The following is a 19,553-nucleotide window of genomic DNA, read 5'->3' as shown; positions in this document are numbered from 1 at the left end:
CTGTGTGTATGTGAGTGGAACCCCTAACTTAGCCAGATTCAGGGGAGAATAGTGTCAATTTGGTATACCAATCAGCCTAAGAGCACATCTTTGGGGTGTGGGAGGAAACCGGAGCGCCCAGAGGAAACCCATGCAACCACAGGGAGAATGCGCAAACTCCCACAGACACAGGCCCAAATCCATGCATCTGCACAGCTAGCAGTGCTAGTCACTGAGCTGTTGCGGCGCCTGTCTACTGGTCCGGGATCAAGCACACACACCGACACGAAGTACTAGGCCACTCCCAGAACCTCCAAGAGCAGCCCATGCACGACCCACCGTGTGCATGCCCCTTGTTTGACAACAAGGTGGACCGACACCTGCGGAATAAAAAGACAAAAACGTTAACATGCAAGTCTACATTTCCGATGTCGTCCCGAGGCTCTGACCCTATTTAATACCCTCTACTATAACCCTCCATCCTTGTTTCGCTCATGTGTCTATCTAAGTAAACCTTAAACAAGTCCAACGTGCCTGCCTCCACCACCCTACTCGGTAGCGCGTTCCATACCCCCACGACCCTCTGCGTGAAGAACCTTCCTCTCACATCCAAATTATACTTCTCCCCCCTCACCCTTAGATCGTGACCTCTCGTAATTGTCCCCAATCTAGGGAACAGCCTATCACTATTGACTCTATCTATTCCCTTCAGTATTTTATATACCTCTATCATGTCCCCCCTTAATCTCCGTCTTTCCAAGGAGAAGAGTCCCAGTTTCTCCAACCTTTCCTCATAACTCAGTCCTTCCATGCCAGGCAACATCCTGGTAAACCTCCTCTGCACTCTCTCCAGAGTCTCCACATCCTTACGGTAGTAAGGTGACCAGAACTGGACACAGTACTCCAAATGCGGTCTAACCAACGTTCTGTACAACTGAAGCATTAGACGGCAGCTCCTATACTCTATACCCCTTCCTATAAAGGCTAGCATTCCATAAGCTTTCCTCACAACCTTCTCTACTTGTGTCACCACCTTCATAGACTTGTGAACCTGCACTCCCAGGTCCCTCTGTATTTCTATGCTCCTAATCGGTCTACCTTTTATCACGTAGCTCCTCTCTGCATTATTCCTTCCAAAATGCATCACCTCGTATTTGTCAGGATTAAATTCCATCTGCCACCTATCTGCCCAATATACCAACCTATCTATATCCTGCTGTGTCACCTGACATTCCTCCTCGGTATCCGCCACTCCTGCCATCTTGCTGTCATCAGCAAACTTGCTGATCACACCACGTACGCTCTCCTCCAAGTCGTTTATATATACTACAAAGAGGAGAGGTCCCAGTACTGAGCCCTGCAGCACACCACTGGTCACTGGCCTCCAGCCCGAAAAGGTCCCCTCAACAACTACTCTCTGTCTCCTATTGCCCAGCCAGTTTTCAATCCACCTAGCTACCTGTCCTTGTATCCCATGTGCCTTAACCTTTTCTACCAGCCTACCATGAGGGACTTTGTCAAATGCCTTACTGAAATCCATATAGATGACATCAACGGCTCGCCCATCATCAACCGTTTCTGTCACCTCCTCAAAGAATTCTACCAGATTCGTAAGACAAGTCCTCCCCCTAACAAAGCCATGTTGCGTATCCCTAATCAGATCGCAACGCTCCAAATGCTCATACATCCTACCCCTAAGAATTTTTTCCAATAATTTTCCTACCACCGATGTCAAACTCACTGGTCTATAATTACCAGGGTTATCCCTACTACCTTTTTTAAACAGCGGTACAACATTAGCTACTCTCCAGTCTTCTGGGACCTCACCTGTGTCCAAAGAAGAGACAAAGATTTGCGTCAGAGGCCCAGCAATTTCATCTTTCACCTCCCTAAGCAGCCTGGGATAAATACCATCAGGCCCCGGAGCTTTATCTGTCTTCATGCTACCTAAAAGCCTTAGCACTTCCTCCCTCGTAATGGATATTTCCTGCCACTGATCTACAGCTCCCTCCAAGACACTGCACGACACCGAACCCTTCTCCTTCGTGAATACCGACGCAAAGTATTCATTCAGGATCTCCCCCATTCCCTCCGACTCAATACATAACTCCCCCCCTTTGTCCCTAAGAGGACCAATTTTCCCTCTAACCACTCTCTTGCTCCTAATATAGGAGTAAAATGCCTTTGGATTTTCCTTAATCCTATCAGCCAAAGCCATTTCATGCCCTCTCTTCGCCCTTCTAACTCCCCTTTTTAGCTCCCTCCTACTCTCTCTATATTCCTCCAGTGCACTCTCCGTACCCAGTTGTTTTGACCTAACATATGCCTCCCTCTTCTTCCTGACCAAGCCTTCGATACCTCCTGTAATCCACGGCTCTCTAATCCTACCTTTCCCATCCTTCCGCTTAACCGGCACATGCCTTTCCTGCAACATTTTCAGTTTGCCCTTAAAAGCCTCCCACTTGCCAACCATGGACTTGCCAGCTAACAGTCCCTCCCAATCAGTGTCCTTCAGCTCCCTCCTAATCCGGCTATAGCTCGCCTTCCCCCAGTTCAGCACCCTCCCCTTCGGACGGCACTCATCCCTTTCCATTTTTATCCTAAAGTAGACGGACTTGTGGTCACTGTTAGCCACATGTTCGCCTACCTCAACCTCAACCACCTGCCCCGGCTCATTTCCCAACACTAAATCCAGTATAGCCCCCTCCCTAGTCGGGCTAGTTACGTACTGCTCTAGGGACCCTTCCAACACACATTTTACAAACTCCTCTCCCTCGGTACCCCCAGCTCTAGGCCCCCTCCAATCCACTCCAGGAAGATTAAAGTCACCCACTACAACCACCTTATTCTTTCTGCACCTATCCAAAATGCCCCTGCAAATACCTTCCTCCACTGACCTCAGGCTGTTGGGTGGCCTATAGTATACCCCTAGCATCGTAATCTCTCCCTTTTTATTCCTCAACTCCACCCACAGCGACTCAATCCCTAACTCCTCCATATTGTCCTCCCTCTGCACTGCTGTGATGTGCTCCTTTACTAACAGTGCCACCCCTCCACCTCTGTTCAACCCTCCTCTGTCACACCTAAAACACTTATACCCAGGAACAGTCAGCTGCCAGTCCTGACCTTCACGTAACCACGTCTCCCTTACTGCCACCACATCTAACTTCCTCACAAACATCAAGGCCCTAAGCTCATCCGTTTTTCCTGTCACACTCCTCGCATTGAAACAGACACAGTCCAACCCACCAGTGTCCCTCGGAATCTCCTTCTCCCTGATAATTTTCCTTTCACCCAACTCTCTCCCAACCCCAGTAAGGATTATCAAAGTTCTATTTGTTCCAGGTTCAGGGATGACACTATATTGACATCACTGAAAAAATGGTGATTCCATGCAAAATGGACACTTTATTAGTCAAGATGTAGTCTCCAGTGCGATAGCCTTGCTAATTTGTTATGACAAGTTTCAAGTTGTGTGAAAATATGAATATTGTCAAGAACATCACAGCTGAAAATCCTTTCAGTGATGGAGCGCTCAGAAGAAATAATGCAGTGATTGATGAGCTGCTCCATAAAATCTTAACTTGCAGTTTGGTCGATCAGTTAACAATAAGCCTAGCATGGGCAGTCCGTGCAAAAGATTTGTTTCAAATGGTCGGGGACTATAGTCCTTATTAATTTGTCTGTGGGAGGAATCCAAAGTAACTTCTAAGCTCTGTGAAAGACACTGGTCCCTAAAAGGGGCTACAGTTAGTTTAATTTTCCTGCATACCCGAAAGCTTTACATGCAGGAAGAGGGGTGGATGTCTTGGCAAGATTTGGGAAAGCCCTAAGCATTGCATAAGCCCGTTCAAGATCACCTTTAATCCTGGGGATTTAGTGTACAATAAAAGGAATGATCATCAAAAGTTTAAGGGTCATAAAGTGTGGGGAGGGGTCGGTGTGATGGTAGTGCAGTGGTTCTCCAAAATGGTAGTAAACTGTTAAGGTTCATTAATCTTGATCAACTGGAATTGATTACCAGTTTTCAAAATCTGAGCCATTAATAGGTGATGAGGCACTCTGTACCTCATATAATCATATATTCAGCAGTTATGGAGAATGGAATACAGTAGATAAGGGGTCCAGATGGTGATAGAAAGATCCTGACTCATGGAACAATGTTCTTGTTTCCAATGGACAAACTGCCCAGAGTAGGTACCTCAGTGACATACTTGCTTGAAGGGTCCATTGAATGAAGGGATGCAATTATTATGATTGATGTTCAAAAGGTAAGATCAAAGATTGGCAAAAACAAAAGGATTTTCCTTAAAACACATTATTTACTCTGGATGGATCAGCAGCAGCCAACTTTTCACTTTGTCACGCAGACAGGGACAAATTGGCCAATTATAATCTAGCTGGGGAAACATCAGGCTAAGGGATCTCCAACTATCCTGTAAACAATTTAAAAAAAAGTACCTGGAACTGAAATGGAGGTTGGATGTCAGAACAAGACCAAGACACAGTGTCAATGAGCTACGTCCTCGGTAGCTGCTGCCTCTCCGGTGCTGGGAATAGCCATCGTCCCAAGAGTCAATATGCTGAGAGCTCTGTGTCATCCCGCAGTTTCGCCTTCTTAACTTTCAAAAGCTCTGAGGACGCCAGGGATGCGCTGCAGGTTTTGAACAGAAAATTCCTCAAGGGTGGCAGATCTGTGTGGACCGCAATGAGAAATGGGTGGCCAAATGAGAAAATGCTGGAAAATCTCAGCAGGTCTGGCAGCATCTGTAAGGAAAGAAAAGAGCTGACGTTTCGAGTCCAGATGACCCTTCTGTCAAGGCACAGAAAGTGGGAAATATTTATACTGCAGGGTGAGGGAATGAAAGATGAGTCATAGCCACAGAAACTAGGGAAAAAGAGAGAATAAAGGATATGAATGGCCAAATAGCAGGAATCGGTAATGATGGCAGGCAGCTTTCAGCGGTACAACTTTCTGGCTACCAGGGCTGGGAAGACAGCAGCTCCGGAGCATGCAGCTGCTATAACCAGTGATATTGAATTTTGATCTTGTTCTGAAATCCAACCTACTTTCTTTCAGTTGCTTTTTTTTATTGTTTAGGGGGCAAGATAGAGATTGGTTAATTTCCCAGCCTCAAGCTAGATTATAATTGGCCCAATTGCTCCCTTTGAATTAAATAATTCTCATCCCCAAGACCTGCCTGTATTTGGAGGAAATCTCTTCAAAGGATTCACTGCTGTTACAAGTGAAGTTGCTCGAGTCCAGTCTCTCTGCTTTCCTCCACAACTTATCAAACAGGGGAGTGTTTGGTCAAGTGATATCACATGGTTGAGGGGAGCAGATAATGCCAGCTATCAGTTTACAACCCAATCACTTTCAGAAAACCAGCATTTCCAGTAAATTAGTACTATGTAAAAATGGTAAGGTAGGGAACATGTTACAGTTGAGGGTGTTATCAGGGCAAATAAAACATTTAATAAATGAAGAATGGTAGCAAGGTGGCACAGTGATTAGCACTGCTGCCCCACAGTGTCAGGGACCCAGGCTCAATTCTGCCCTTGGGGCTGACTATCTGTGTGGAGTTTGCACATTTTCCCTGTGCCTGTGTGATTTCTCCGGGTGCAACCGTTTCCTCCCACAGTCCAGAGATGTACAGTTTAGGTGGATTGGCCCTGCTAAATTATCCTTTAGTGTCCCAACATGTGTGTGGGATTAGGTAATTAGTGGGGCAAATGTATGGGATTATGGGAATAGGAACAGGGTCTAGATAAGTTTGTTTATTTATTACAAGTAGGCTTATATTAGCACTGCAACAAAGTTACTGTGAAAATTCCCTAAGCCGTGATGTTCTTTCAAAGAGTCAGTGCAGAATTTCCTAGTTCTGCACGTAGGGATCCTTTCCAGTCTTTGGGACCTGAAGGATCTGAAATTGGTCCTTTTTAGTAACACTCCTCGTGCTAAATCCTAGTACAGCTAGTTTTATGACATTCTTGGTATGTGAAAATGGAAACTTTTTCCTTGACCTGCCAAAAAGTCAAGTGTGGTTTAAAGTACTTTACAGCTGGAAGCATTGGCTCTTAAAGAAGTGACAGACATGGGTCTTAATGTTTTGGGGGAAATTCTATAGAAGGGATATTCTGCAAACAGTTTGCCCATTTACTGTTATAGGGATGATTGTTCCCTGTGGGAATTGTACATTAGTCAAAAAGTATGATTAAAAAACGGTTAAGAATTGACCTAGCTAGTGTAAAAGAGATGCTGGAAAGAAATGGGTTGACTAAGCCATCAATTGTTGAATTGCTTTATGAAAAGGAATGCTTGCCCAAAGACACTATTGGAGGCCCGATATAGGCCCAAGTGAAGGGACATCTTGTGCTGTGTACAAATTTGGAAAATATTTTTTCTCTTTTTGGAATATTGTTTTAGTGTTATAATGTTTTGATTTAACGGAAAGTGAGATTTCCAATGTTCGTTGTATTATTAAGGTGAAGGATAGATATATAGATGAGGGGTATTGATTGATTAAGCACTTTGAGCACATAGATATAGTCACTGAACTGGTAAATCCACTGACCTAGAGCAATGTTCTGGGGTTCCAGGCTCAAATCCCACCAAGGTAGATGGTCAAATTTGAATTCAATTTCACAATAAATTGTCCTGAGGCAGGTATGAGTGAGCTGAAAGATTTATTAAGAGGGAATTGTGGGACACTTGGTTAGAGAAGAGGTAGACTTGTGAATTTATTATCTTGATAATAAATCTCGTATGAAGTAAAAGATTGACACCTGGTTTCCTATTTTACCATCTGACTTCAGAATGAATTAATAGTCCTGAACCTGTAGTGGCAGAACAAATTTTATCCCTTTTTAAACGCGCAGTAATGTTCATAGTAGTTGATAGAGTAATAATAAACCATTCAAAATGCAATGCATGCAGCCATCTTAAAAGAAAACTATTTTATCAAAAGTTACAATGGTAAAGTGTCAGTATTGCTATCTCTCTTAAAGGTATACCAATTGATTTGAAACAGAAAAAAACCTCTTTTGATGGAAGACTGTGAAATAAAATTGATACCTACAAAATTTCTACATTTCACTTGCTAGGAAAATCCCCAGAGGAATATGTGAGATGCCTCAATTACTTTTTAAGAGCTGATTTTAAAAAAAAAGCTCGGCAAATAGCTCTAACAGGAAAATTGACAGGTACTTGAGGGACGTGGAAATTTACAGGATTATAGACAAAAAAATGGGTATGTGGGACTAATGCATGACTCCTTTTTCAAGGAGCCTGCATAGGTACAACATCCGAGTGAACGTCTCCTGTGTTGCAATTGTCTACAATTCTATAGAACAGGCAAGTTTCTCCAGTATTCTCTCATTTCCTAGACACTCAACACTAGGCTTTGATCTGTGGTGCTTTGCTGCGTTGCCTTCAGCATCCTTGTGCTTTCCATGTGACTGGATTTTGATCTAGTATTCAAGTTGCAGTCTAAGCAGAGTACTATTGTTGTTGGCCTTAGCTTCAGATGTGTAGGATAAACCCACCATCCAGCTGACAACAATTGTAGAATTGCTTCTCATCTCAGGAATTTTGTGTGTATGATCCATCGCAGCAGTCCCCCAACAGTCTGCCACACTTCTTCCTGCTGGCGGTAACATGAACTTGTTTCTTTGAATAGAAAAATAAAGATTTAATTTGTAGTTGAAAGTAATGCAGGCAAACACTATAAATGTACTTCTATATTTGCCTGCACCAGGCTTTGAAATCCAGCTTTAGCTAAAGGGTAAATACCTGCCTGCTGCAACTCCAAATATTTGGGGTCAGGCTTCAGCACCGGGTTAGTCCCAGATACACCAGGAGATGTAATTGTCAGCAACTGCATTGACCATCTCCCAGAGATGCACAGCACATACACTCCCTCATGGTTCTACTCATAGCGGCAGCATTATTGGATTACGTCTCATCCTGCCTACAATACACGCAATCCCAATCCTTAATCCTGATTGAGAGGATGCAGGTGTTTGTCTGCTGCAGAAGCTACTGGACTAGGATGGGAAGGAGGCATAGAATGGATGGAGAACAGGAAAGGGTGGGGTTAAATTGTTTGAGGATGCAAATCGGAAGAAATAGTGGGAGCAGGGGGTGAACAGACAGACCCCTTTGATCATCCAACCCCCTAACCTGTTTATATGTAAAACTATATCCTATGTATTATGTATATTCTGTGTGTGATGTATTTGCCTATGTATGCATATTTAGATAATATTTTTCTTGAATATTGGGGCTCTAGTTTACCACTTTGATTCTAAGTGGTGGGCGGATTTGAAACGAGGAGTGTTTCAGATCCAACTTTTAGATATGTTCTCAGGTGCCCCTGTACGCACTCTGCCTGAAGAAATACCAGTGATTCCACATCGTGCTGCACAAGCTTGTGGGCGGGGCTTAATGTGCCCAAAGCCTTGCAGCTCCGACTAGCGCCTCCAACTGCGCATGCGCAAAAGAAATGATAGAAAGCGGCTCCCCTGCCACATTGTTCCCGGGCTAGATAATGCCTCCCTGATCTCAAGCAGAGAGCCATCTGATGCTTTATCACTAACTGGAGCGCCCGAATTGGACTTGTGTGGGGCACGTCTGTTTCACATCGTATCTAGATGGGCGAACGTGGTGGTAAAGTGGGAAGTGTTGGTAACATTGGGCAGCCCATTAAGTCAATTTAAATGCATTTAAATTGTCATTCCTATTTCGGGTACGGTCCCAATCGCAGCCATTTTCGGGCTTTGGTAAAGGGAGAATCAGCCTGGATGTGGCGCGGATTGCACTACTCGCCTCAAGCCTGACTTTACCAAGTTTTCACACGTGAAAACGGGTGCAACACGATGGTAAAGTCGGGCTCTTGGTGTTTACAAGTGAGGCAATTTTTTCTTTGCCTGATGAAATTTTTAAACTTTTCTCCAAAATTTCTCTCATTACTCACAGGTCAAATGTAGCATATCCTGATATGAAATAAAAGTATTTTATCATTACATCACTGCAGATGGCAGACCTCAATTTGGTACCAGAACAGGGAGGTGAAATGAAGTGGCTTATTGGTTTTGGAGATGCCCTATTTCTACTTAAAGAATTGATTTTTCTGGATCTCTGGAACAAACTGTGCTGCTGTCAGCAGATTAAAATTGCTGTTCTAGCGGCTGTCTTTTCTTGCCATGTGAAAACTAAGCATGCTTCTTAGTAACATACTGAATTTGCAAGTTTACTTGTGCTGAACTGCTTCTCAATTTCTTTCATATTATAGAATAAATGGCGTGGATTCCATGGCACTTTGAATTTAATATTTATAATTTAATGTGTCAAACTTATCTCCCCCCCGCCTCCCCTTTATGAAGTGCCCTAATACAGCTATTACATTGATCCTCTTGAAGATGTCATATTGATTATGGAGAATTTTAAATTGTGCCTGCAGTTATTTGGAATTGATTAGAATCTTTCCAAGTTGATTTCAAATTTTTAAACAAAATGTTTTATTTATTAGTGCCACAGATAGGCTTACATTAACACTGCAATGAAGTTACTGTGAAAATCCCCTAGTTGCCACACTCCGCCTGTTTGGGTACACTGAGGGAGAATTTAACATAGCTAATGCACCTAACCAGCATGTCTTTCAGACTGTGAGAGGAAACCAAAGCACCCAGGGGACACCCATGCAGATGTGGGGAGAACGTGTAGACTCCGCACAGTAGACTGCCCCAAGCCGGGAATTGAACCCAGGTCCCTGGTGTTGTGAGGCAGCAGTGCTAACCAGTGTGCCATCGTTCCGTCATTAAAGGAGATTTTGTCCGACTTGTCTGAATTGAATTGAAGTTCACTAGCACACTGCATAGGAATCTATGAAAATCCTGAAGTGGATAATAATTTGCTAATCCTCCTTACACTTTTAGCAGTCTTTTCCAATTCACATGACTTCCTTGAAATGTAAGAGAATGTAAAGCTCAGAGCAGCACTATTCCATTTGCCTGTATTTAGACAGTTTAAAATTAACTCAGTTCACATCAAGTGATGAAAATCCTACCAGAATGTGGATGGATATTGTTCTACTCTACAGCAGTAAACAAAACTGAACAGCATCTCTTATTGTATTGTGGGGAAAACAAAGCATCAATACCTGCTCTTGATTCAAGAGCTTTTCCAATTGATAGCTGTTCACACATCAAGAAATGCCCAAGTTTGATCCCAGGGTTGGCTGACCTCTGAGGGTAACTGTAAAAGGCTTGGTGTGGAAAAGTGAACGTTTGGCCTGTGTTCCAGCTCTTGATGGTTGTTCTTGGAAGTGGGTTTGTGTGGACATCAGCTGAGAAGAGAGTTAGGTTTGACTGATGAGATTCACAGGCATAGCTTGCCATCACTCACCATTCAGGCTGACGTGAAGAATAGCCATTGTACGACAGTTTGTTTAAAATATGTAATCCTGTGCCAGAAGGTGTTAGTTGTGGAACAAGCAGTTGGTCAGTTTGTTCACGCATGGGGCTGTAATTGGTGGTTTGAGGGATAGTTGTGAAGCTGCATCCAACTCTGCTGCTTATCAAGTACTTGTGACGGTTACATATTTAAAATAACAGTTGGACTGATGCTTTTTGAGTCTTTCCTATGTCAGGCATATTCTGTAGTTGATTGAGTTGGCAGACAATCTGCTTTAGATCTATTAGCAATTGTGAAAGTGTGGCACAGATTGACTCACTCCCTTGAGTGCATCACTTCTGATTGATGCCTTTGTCCCACTAAGCTGAGGAGCTCAGCTACAACTCAGCGTTCTGCCATATACTACCACTCTATGGCATGCAATCTTCATTTTTCTTTTGGAATTAAAAAAGGATTTTGTTAGAAATGTAGAAAGTCATTGCATTTTATTAGAGTATGAATAACAGCACAATCGAGTAACTTTTAAACAAAAAAAAAGCAAATTACAAGTCAAGACTCAATCATGTATTGGTGAAAATAAGCTGAACAGGTAAAGCTTTGAACTTGCACAACGTGGTTGAGAAATTATATAATGATAAAATGGGGTATAATGTGAACTGTTGACCTTGGGCACCTTGGTTTGGATTGATTTCTGATGATTAAAATATTAGACCACAATGAATGTTTTTTAATCCTGTTCCGTTTCTTGATATTTCTACAAGTTGTTTAACTGCAGCTAGGTTTTGCTTATTTGAAAGGCATTTATCATTTCAGAACACCTGCATTTAAACATCCTACTTCCACAGGATCAGCAGAATGAATGGAGATTTTTAAAATCGCAGGATTTTGATGGAGTGAATAGGGAAAGTTTGTTTCATCAGAGTGGGTGTTAGTAACTGGGATCAACAATTTAAAATTATTTCCAGAGATGGGTTTGGGGAATTTTGTTGATGCAGAGTTGTTAGGGTTTAAAATGTTTTGTAACAGGAGCAGCTGATAGAAACAATTGTATATTTTAAGGGAGATGTACATAGTATGAAGTAGGATATCCAGTACAGAAACAGACCATTCGGCCCAATCGATCCAAGCTGGTGTTTACATTCCAGTCGAGTCATTTCATAGAACATAGAACATTACAGCGCAGAACAGGCCCTTCGGCCCACGATGTTGCGCCGACCAGTTACAAAACAATGACCCACTAACCTAAACCAATCCCTTTTCGTCCATAAACCTATCCACGGATCTCTTAAACGCCCCCAAACTAGGTGCATTTACAACTGCAGCAGGCAGGGCATTCCAATCCCTTACCACCCTCTGGGTAAAGAACCTACCCCTGACATCTGTCCTATAACTACCCCCCCTTAATTTAAAGCCATGCCCCCTCGTGCTAGATTTCTCCATCAGAGGAAAAAGGCTATCACTATCCACCCTATCTAAACCTCTAATCATCTTATATGTTTCAATAAGATCCCCTCTTAGCCGCCTTCTTTCCAGCGAAAACAACCCCAAATCCCTCAGCCTCTCCTCATAGGACCTCCCCTCCATACCAGGCAACATCCTGGTAAACCTCCTCTGCACCCTCTCCAAAGCCTCCACATCCTTCCTGTAATGTGGGGACCAGAACTGCACACAGTACTCCAAGTGCGGCCGCACCAGAGTTGTGTACAGTTGCAACATAACGCTGCGACTCCTAAATTCAATCCCCCTACCAATAAACGCCAAGACACCGTATGCCTTCTTAACAACCTTATCTACCTTAACAACCTTAACCTTAACAACTTAACCTTAACAACTTACCTTAACCTTAACAACCTTATTTCATCTTTCCTCATCTGAATTCATCATCGCCCTCCAGTCTCTTCTCACTCCATATGTTTGTCTCACTTCCCCTTAAATGCATCTATACTATTATCTTCAAGCACTCCACATTCTCACCACTGTCTTTGTGTAGTGATGCTTTTTATGAATTCTCTATTAGATAATTGTCTAATTTTTTCTGGACACTGGGTGATGGCAGAGGACACAATAACTGCCAGTGTTATTCCTTTGTTCAAAAAGGGGCAACAGAATAAAGCCAGTAAATTACACACTAGCCCGATTGACTTATTATTGGTTGGGAAACTTCTGGAAACTATATTTTGGAACAAGTTAGACAAGAGCAGGATAATTAAGGAAAAACAACATAGATTCATTAAGGGAAAGCCATGTTTAACTAACTCGCTGGAGCTTTCGAGGAGGTAACAGCACATGTTGATGGGAATGACATTATTGATGTGGTGTATATGGATTTTCAGAAGACATTTGATACACTGCCACACAACAAACTTGAGCAAAATTCTAATTCCTGAAATAAAAGGGAAAGTGTAGGCACTTGTATAACAAAACGTTGAGTAACAGGAAACAGAGAGCAGTGAAAAATAGCTGTTTTTTTCGATTGAAGGAAGTTTTTAATGGTGTTTCCCAGGGGTTAGTGTTGGGACCCCTGGCCTTCCTGACGTATATTAATGACGTAGACTGTGGTTTCCAGGACATGTTTGCAGATGATATGAAGATTGTAAACATTGTCAACTGTGAACTTCAAAAGCACATGGGCATATTGGTAGATTGGGCAGAGAAATGACAGATGAAATTAAAGTTCAGCGCAGAAAATTGAGAGGTGATCATTTTGGCAGGAAGAATATGGATAGACTGTATAAGATAAAGGGAGACACAAAAAAAAGTGCAGGAACAGAAGGATCTCAGTGCAGAGGTATATAAGGTATTGAAGATGGCAGGACATATTGAAAGAGTAGTTAATAAAGCGTAGAATATATACAGGATATGGGAGACATTTAAGAAATATAGGCATATAGGAGAGTGGGCAAAGAAGTGATAGATGGAATACAATGTGGAAAAGTGTGAGATTATTTACATTGGAAGGAGGAATGGATGCATAGACTATTTTCTAAGTGGGGAATTACCTAGGAAATCAGAAGCACAAAGGGACTTGAGAGTCACTGTTCAAGATTCTCTAAAGGTTAATGTGCAGGTTCAGCCAGCAGTTAGGAAGGCAAATGCAATGTTAGCATTCATGTCAAGAGGGCTAGAATACAAGAGCAGAGATGTACTTCTGAGGCTGTGTAAGGCTCTGGTCAGACCTCATTTGGAGTATTGTGAGCAGTTTTGGGTTCTGTATTCAAGGAAAGATGTACTGGCCTTGGAAAGAGTTCAAAGGAGGTTCACAAGAATGATCCCTGAACTGAAGAGCTTGTTGTATGAGGAACGGTTGACTGAATCTGTACTTGTTGGAGGTTAGAAGGATGAGGGGGAGATCTTATTGAAACTTACAGGATACTGCAAGGCCTGGATAGTGGACGTAGAGAGGATGTTTCTACACTAGAACTAGTGGCCACAACCTCCAGACTAAACGAACAACCTTTTAAAACAGAGTTGAGGAGGAATTTCTTTAGCCAGAGAGTGGTGAATCTGTGGAACGCTTTGCTGCAGAAGGCTGTGGAGGCCAGGTCATTGAATGTCTTTAAGACAGAGGTAGATAGGTTTTTGATTGATAAAGGGATCAGGGCTTATGGGGAAAAGGCAGGAAAAAGGGGATGAAAGAAATGTCGGCCATGATTGATTGACTTGACTTGATAGGCCAAGTGGCCTAATTATGTTCCCATGTCTTATGGCTTAATATCTTAGGCTTTATTAATAGGGACATTGAATACAAAATCAAGGAGGTTATATTGAATTTGTGTAAGATGCTAGTCAGGCCACATCTGGAGTACTGCATTCAGTTCTGGGTGCCATACAGGAGGAAGGATATAAAGGCATTGGCGAGTGTACAAAGGAGATTCACAAGAATCCAGGGATAAGGAACTGCAGCTATGTGGATAGATTGGAGAGGTTGGGTCTGTTTTCCTTGGAGGAAAGAAGGCCGAAGGATCCTTTTATAGAGGTATTCAAGATCCTGAGGGGCATGGGCAAAGTAAATGGTGACAAACTGTTCTCACCCGAGAGCATCAAGAAGTGATGCATTTTGGTAGATTGAATCAAGGCAGGACCTACTCAGTTAATGGTAGGGCGTTGAGACAGTTATAGAACAGAGAGATCTAGGAGTACAGGTTCAAAGTGGGGTCACAGGTGGACAGGGTGGTGAAGAAGGCATGTTGGTTTCATTGATCAGAATATTGAATACAGGAGTTGGGATGTCTTGTAGAAATTGAACAAGACATTGCTAAGGCTACACTTGGAATACTGCGTACAGTTTTGTCACGCTATTACAGAAAGGATATTATTAAACTAGAAAGAATGTAGGAAAGATTTACTTGGATGCTATCGGGACTTGATGGTTTAAGTTAAGGAGAGGTTGGATAGACTGAGACTCTTTCCCTGGAGTGTAGGAGGCTTAGAAGTGACCTCATTGAGGTCTATAAAATAATAAAAAGCATAGATGAGGTAGATAGCCAACATCTTTTCCCAAAGGTAAGGGAGTCTAAAACTAGTGGTTGTAGGTTTAAGGTGAGAGTACAGAGATACAAAAGGGTCCAGAGGGACAATATTTTCTCACGGAGGGTGGTGAGTGTCTGGAACAAGATGTCAGAGGGAGGTGCAATTGTCTTTTAAAAAGGATTTGGACCGTTACTTGTGTAAAATTGGTATAGAGGAATATGGGCCAAATGCGGGCAATTGGGACTAGGTTAAAGGTTAAAAACTGGGTGGCATAGACAAGTTGGGCCAAAGGGCCTGTTTCCATGCTGTAAACCTCTATGGCTCTAGACAGCACAGATTCAAAACAATTGGCAAAAGGAGTACAAGCGAGGATTTATTTACATCCAACAGGGATTGGCATCTGCTACGAATGCCATGAGAGTGATGGAAGCAGGTTTGATTGGGATATTCAAAAGAGAATCGAATTGTTATCTGAAAAGAATATGCAACTTTATAAGGAGTAGGATTAGATAGAATGCACTTTGAGGGTCAGTGTAGATTCAGTGGGCTGAATGGCTGCTTCCTACATCGTAATGATAATAAGAACATAAGAAATAGGAGCAGGAGTAGGCCGTCTAGCCCCTCGAGCCTGCCTCGCCATTCAGTAAGATCATGGCTGATCTGTCGTGTCTCAGTTCCACATTCCCGCCCTCTCCCCATAACCCTTAATCCCCTTGCCTATCAAAAACCCATCAACCCGTGTCTTAAAAATATTTAGCGAGGCAGCCTCCACCACCTCAACGGGCAGAGAATTCCAGAGATTGACCACCCTTTGAGTGAAGAAGTTCCTCCTCAACTCCGTTCTAAACCGCCCCCCGCTTTATCTTGAGGCTGTGCCCTCTAGTACTACTGTCCTTTCTGAGCGGGAAGTGCCTCTCCACCTCTATCCTATCCATCCCATTCATCATCTTATATGTCTCAATGAGATCTCCCCTCATTCTTCTAAACTCTAACGAGTACAAGCCTAGTTTATTCAGCCTCACCTCATAGTTCAACCCCCTCAACTCCGGTATCAGCCTAGTAAACCTCCTCTGCACTCCCTCCAAGGCCAAAATATCCTTGCGTAAGTGCGGCGACCAAAACTGCACACAGTACTCCAGCTGCGGCCTCACCAGTGCCCTATACAGCTGCAGCGATTCTGTGATTTTTTTTTAGTGACTATCCTAGATTGATGGCCCCTCTAGTTTCTCTTCCCCATAACGGGAAACATACGCTCTGCACTCAGTCCCATAAATACCTTTCATGAACAGATGCCTATTAGGTCACCACTCAATTTCCTTTCCTCAAGAGAAGAGATCCAACATGTCCATCCTTTTCAGTGTTTACCCAGGCATTTTTGATTCAATCTTCATAATTCCTCTCTGCACCTCCTCCGTTGTCTATTTCATGACATGGTGACCAGAAATGCATGTAGTCCTCTTAAATATGGACTAACCAAGGTTTACCGTAACTTCCCTGCTTTTCTATTCCTGAAGAAATAAAACCTAGTACTTGGTTTGCTCTCTTAATGGCCTTGCTAACCTGTGGAGCAAGTTCTGGTGCATTTGTACTCCCTTTATTCCGCTACCCTAGCTAGACTCACAACTTCTAAGCAATCAGTGATCTCCCTACCAAAATATATTACACACATCCAGCTGTGTTGAATTTCATTTGCCAATTATTTGTCCATTCTGCAAGTTTATTAATGTCGATAACTATTTGAAGTAGAGGAAGATAGGGACTCTCAGGAGAGGTCAGTGGTTTAGTTTTAGTTTTGGATTGAAAGCTGGTATAGATTGCATAGGCCAATTGGCTCCCTACTATACTGCTAATGAGTTAACATACATAATATGGTTCATAAAATTTCACGTGAACCCGCTGGAATGGCAATCTTGTGATATATTACTGTTCACTAGCTAATGTTATCTGTCCTCCGTGCTGAAATTTACTTTTGTATATTTTACCAGCAAGGAAAACCTTTGGCTAGATGTCCAGGGAAGTAATTAGTTAAAAGCTTTAATCTGTAAAATTTGACAGATTTCCAAATGAGATTTTAGCAGTACAATTTATGTGTATGCGATCTCCGGTCAATCCTGTTTAAACTCTAAATCACAGAATTAGAACAAAAATAATAGTCTGAAATGCATTAAAAATTCCAATTCCTGTGTTGTCTGACAAAGTAAATATATAACATATGTTGGGCAGCGACCCTTTATCATGTGAACTTGGGTTCGAATTCAGGCCACACTTTGAAATAAAACCAAGTTCTTTGTGTCTTAAATGCCTGTACAGACTCAACCGCCTCTTAATGAACTTTACAGAACACCTAACTGCCCAGGAAATTTTAATCAAAAGCTACAGATTAAGAGGAAAAAATGATGCCACACATAATCCTGTTAGTACTTAAAAGATGTACAGGCATTGATGTTCAAGCACATTGTTTGTTTTGCCTTTCCAGCTATACCACATGCCAAGTGATCTAAGGTGACGTGATATATCCATCCTTAATTGTCCTGAGAGTTCAAAATGTGTTAATAGCCTGTTCATGAAAGGTAAGATTTAACTGCCTTCTTTCAAATGAACATGGAGTTATTGATTTTTTTTGTTATCTTGGCTTCAGATGATTTTCTTATTTTGCAATGTGTTTACAGGTTATCTCACTGGAGAGCATATAGTTTAAAGGCAATTCATTGCATATACTAAATTTGTTAACTAACAAAAAAGGTGAATTACTGACAACTATCTTAGAAGACTGTTGGGAAAGCTCATTTTGAATAATATTGCAGCTGTCTTAAATTAAACCAGTTAATACAAGATGAAACCATGCCACCTTCATTTCTAGGCCCTGCTAATTTACAATCCCTGCCATCAAAGCTCAGTCATACTTTTAAGAGGCATTCTTCAACTAAAATGGTGCTGATATTTCGTCAACAAACCTACATTATAATGTTGGTAAATATGATTAATGTCGTTAAGGCATATAAATTAGGAGCAGGAAAAGACCACTTGGCCCGTTGAGTCTGCTCCGCCATTCTGATCATCTGAATGTAACCTCAACTCCACATTCCCACCTACACCTCCTAACCTTTCACCACCTTATCAAAAATCTATCTAGCTCTCCATTAAAAATATTCAATGACTGCCTCAACCATCTTTTGGGGAAGAGACTTTCGAAGACTCACTACCCTCTTGAGCTCCCGGCATTTTTTTCCCTGGATCTGCCGAATCACAAAGACCATGTCCGCATTCGTGGATAACTCCAGCGTGATGGCTCACTCTGTGCAGCACACACAAAGAGCCCTTGACCTCTTCGACACATAGCCAAGATGGAAGTTCTTCACCAGCCTTCCCCAGGCCAGATGAGCATCCTCCACACCATCCATGTAGACAGGATGACTCTAGAGTATGTGCAGCATTTGCAATATCACGACAACTCATTTCCCAAGGGATTACCGTTGATAAGCAAGTCCAGTAATGAGTCTTCTGTGGCAGCGCTGTTATCTTCAAATTGCGCCAATGTGTCTTTGACAACAGAGACTGTTGGAAGCCAACAAGATGTGGACCACTCAGCATGGCTCCACCTGGTCCATCAAAGTGCAGGCTGCTAAGAGGCCCAGCAACTTGACAGTGAGGCAGAATGGCAGCTACAGAGGAGAGCCAACCCAGGGGTGTAAATTCCACTCTCCTGCACAACAACATGCCTCCACTGTGGAAACCTGTGGATCCAGAATTGGACGACTCAGTCACCTAAAAATTCACCAAGCCTGATGGATATCATCCTTGACTTCAAGGGACCACTAACCATCGGAGAAAAAAATTTTCCTCGTTTCTGTCTTAAGTGAGCGACCCCTTATTTGAAAACTCTGTCTCCTAATTCTAGATTCCCCCACAACAGGAAATATTCTCTCCACATCCACCCTGTCAAAACCTCTGAGGATCTTTTACATAGATACTTACTCTCATAAACTCCCATCGATATAAACCTAGCCTGTCCAAACTTTCCTCGTAAGACAACTTGCCTATTCTAGGTATTAGTCTGGTTAAGCCTTCTGTAAAGTGCCTCTTGATTTAAAAGGGCCTGTTATACTTTGAGTTACTTTTTATATTTTTATTTTCAAGACAAAGGCCAGCTTCCATAGCAGGCACTTCCTACAAACTGAAATTTAATTTTATTTACAAAGTATTTAGAATAGTCGGCCTCTAAGTGAATGGTAAACCCTGTTACTACTCTTGGCTTCCTCAAAATCAACATAAAATGTCCAGAATGTGTAGCTCAAAATGGTCAGCACTTTTTTCCTTGACCGCGTAGAGAGATAGAAAATGATTCCAGTGAGAGCTTCTAATTGCTGCATCATTGGAGTCCTGTTTTGAGAGAAGAAATGAGGTCTTCCAACATGCCAAATTGCCTTTGCAACCATGCCACTTAAGGATGCCGTGCTCCTGAGTGACATCATGAGCTGAGGACCCATTCTTTGAAATCAGACCAGCTGAACAGCAGAGAGACACCAGACCCCAAAAGAGAAACACAGGTACCTTTACTGAGATGCACACAAACATATGCACAGATGGAGAGAGGTAAAATCACCAGGCACAGACTGACAGACCGAGAGAGAGAATCTCTCGGTTCACGCTGAGATAGGGAAATAACCCCCCAAATCTAGAGAGAGAAAAA

General features: G+C 42.5%; 1 protein-coding gene across 5 annotated transcripts in view; it reads left to right on the top strand.

The window, feature by feature from the left end:
* The window catches only part of tbl1xr1a (TBL1X/Y related 1a), a 192,223-nt gene that overhangs the window by 141,824 nt on the left and 30,846 nt on the right, over nt 1-19,553 (top strand). For all 5 annotated transcript variants that reach the window (XM_080185618.1, XM_080185616.1, XM_080185619.1 and 2 more), the window contains one exon: nt 17,340-17,433. The gene's annotated coding sequence lies outside the window, so the exon portion shown is untranslated. The remainder of the gene's footprint in view (nt 1-17,339; nt 17,434-19,553) is intronic.

Source organism: Carcharhinus amblyrhynchos, chromosome 3 (genome assembly GCF_965287045.1).
Source record: "Carcharhinus amblyrhynchos chromosome 3, sCarAmb.v2.hapA, whole genome shotgun sequence".
NCBI classification, from domain to species: domain Eukaryota; kingdom Metazoa; phylum Chordata; class Chondrichthyes; order Carcharhiniformes; family Carcharhinidae; genus Carcharhinus; species Carcharhinus amblyrhynchos.
Note: the sequence above shows the minus strand (reverse complement) of the source record. Positions and strands in the feature narration are given on the sequence as shown.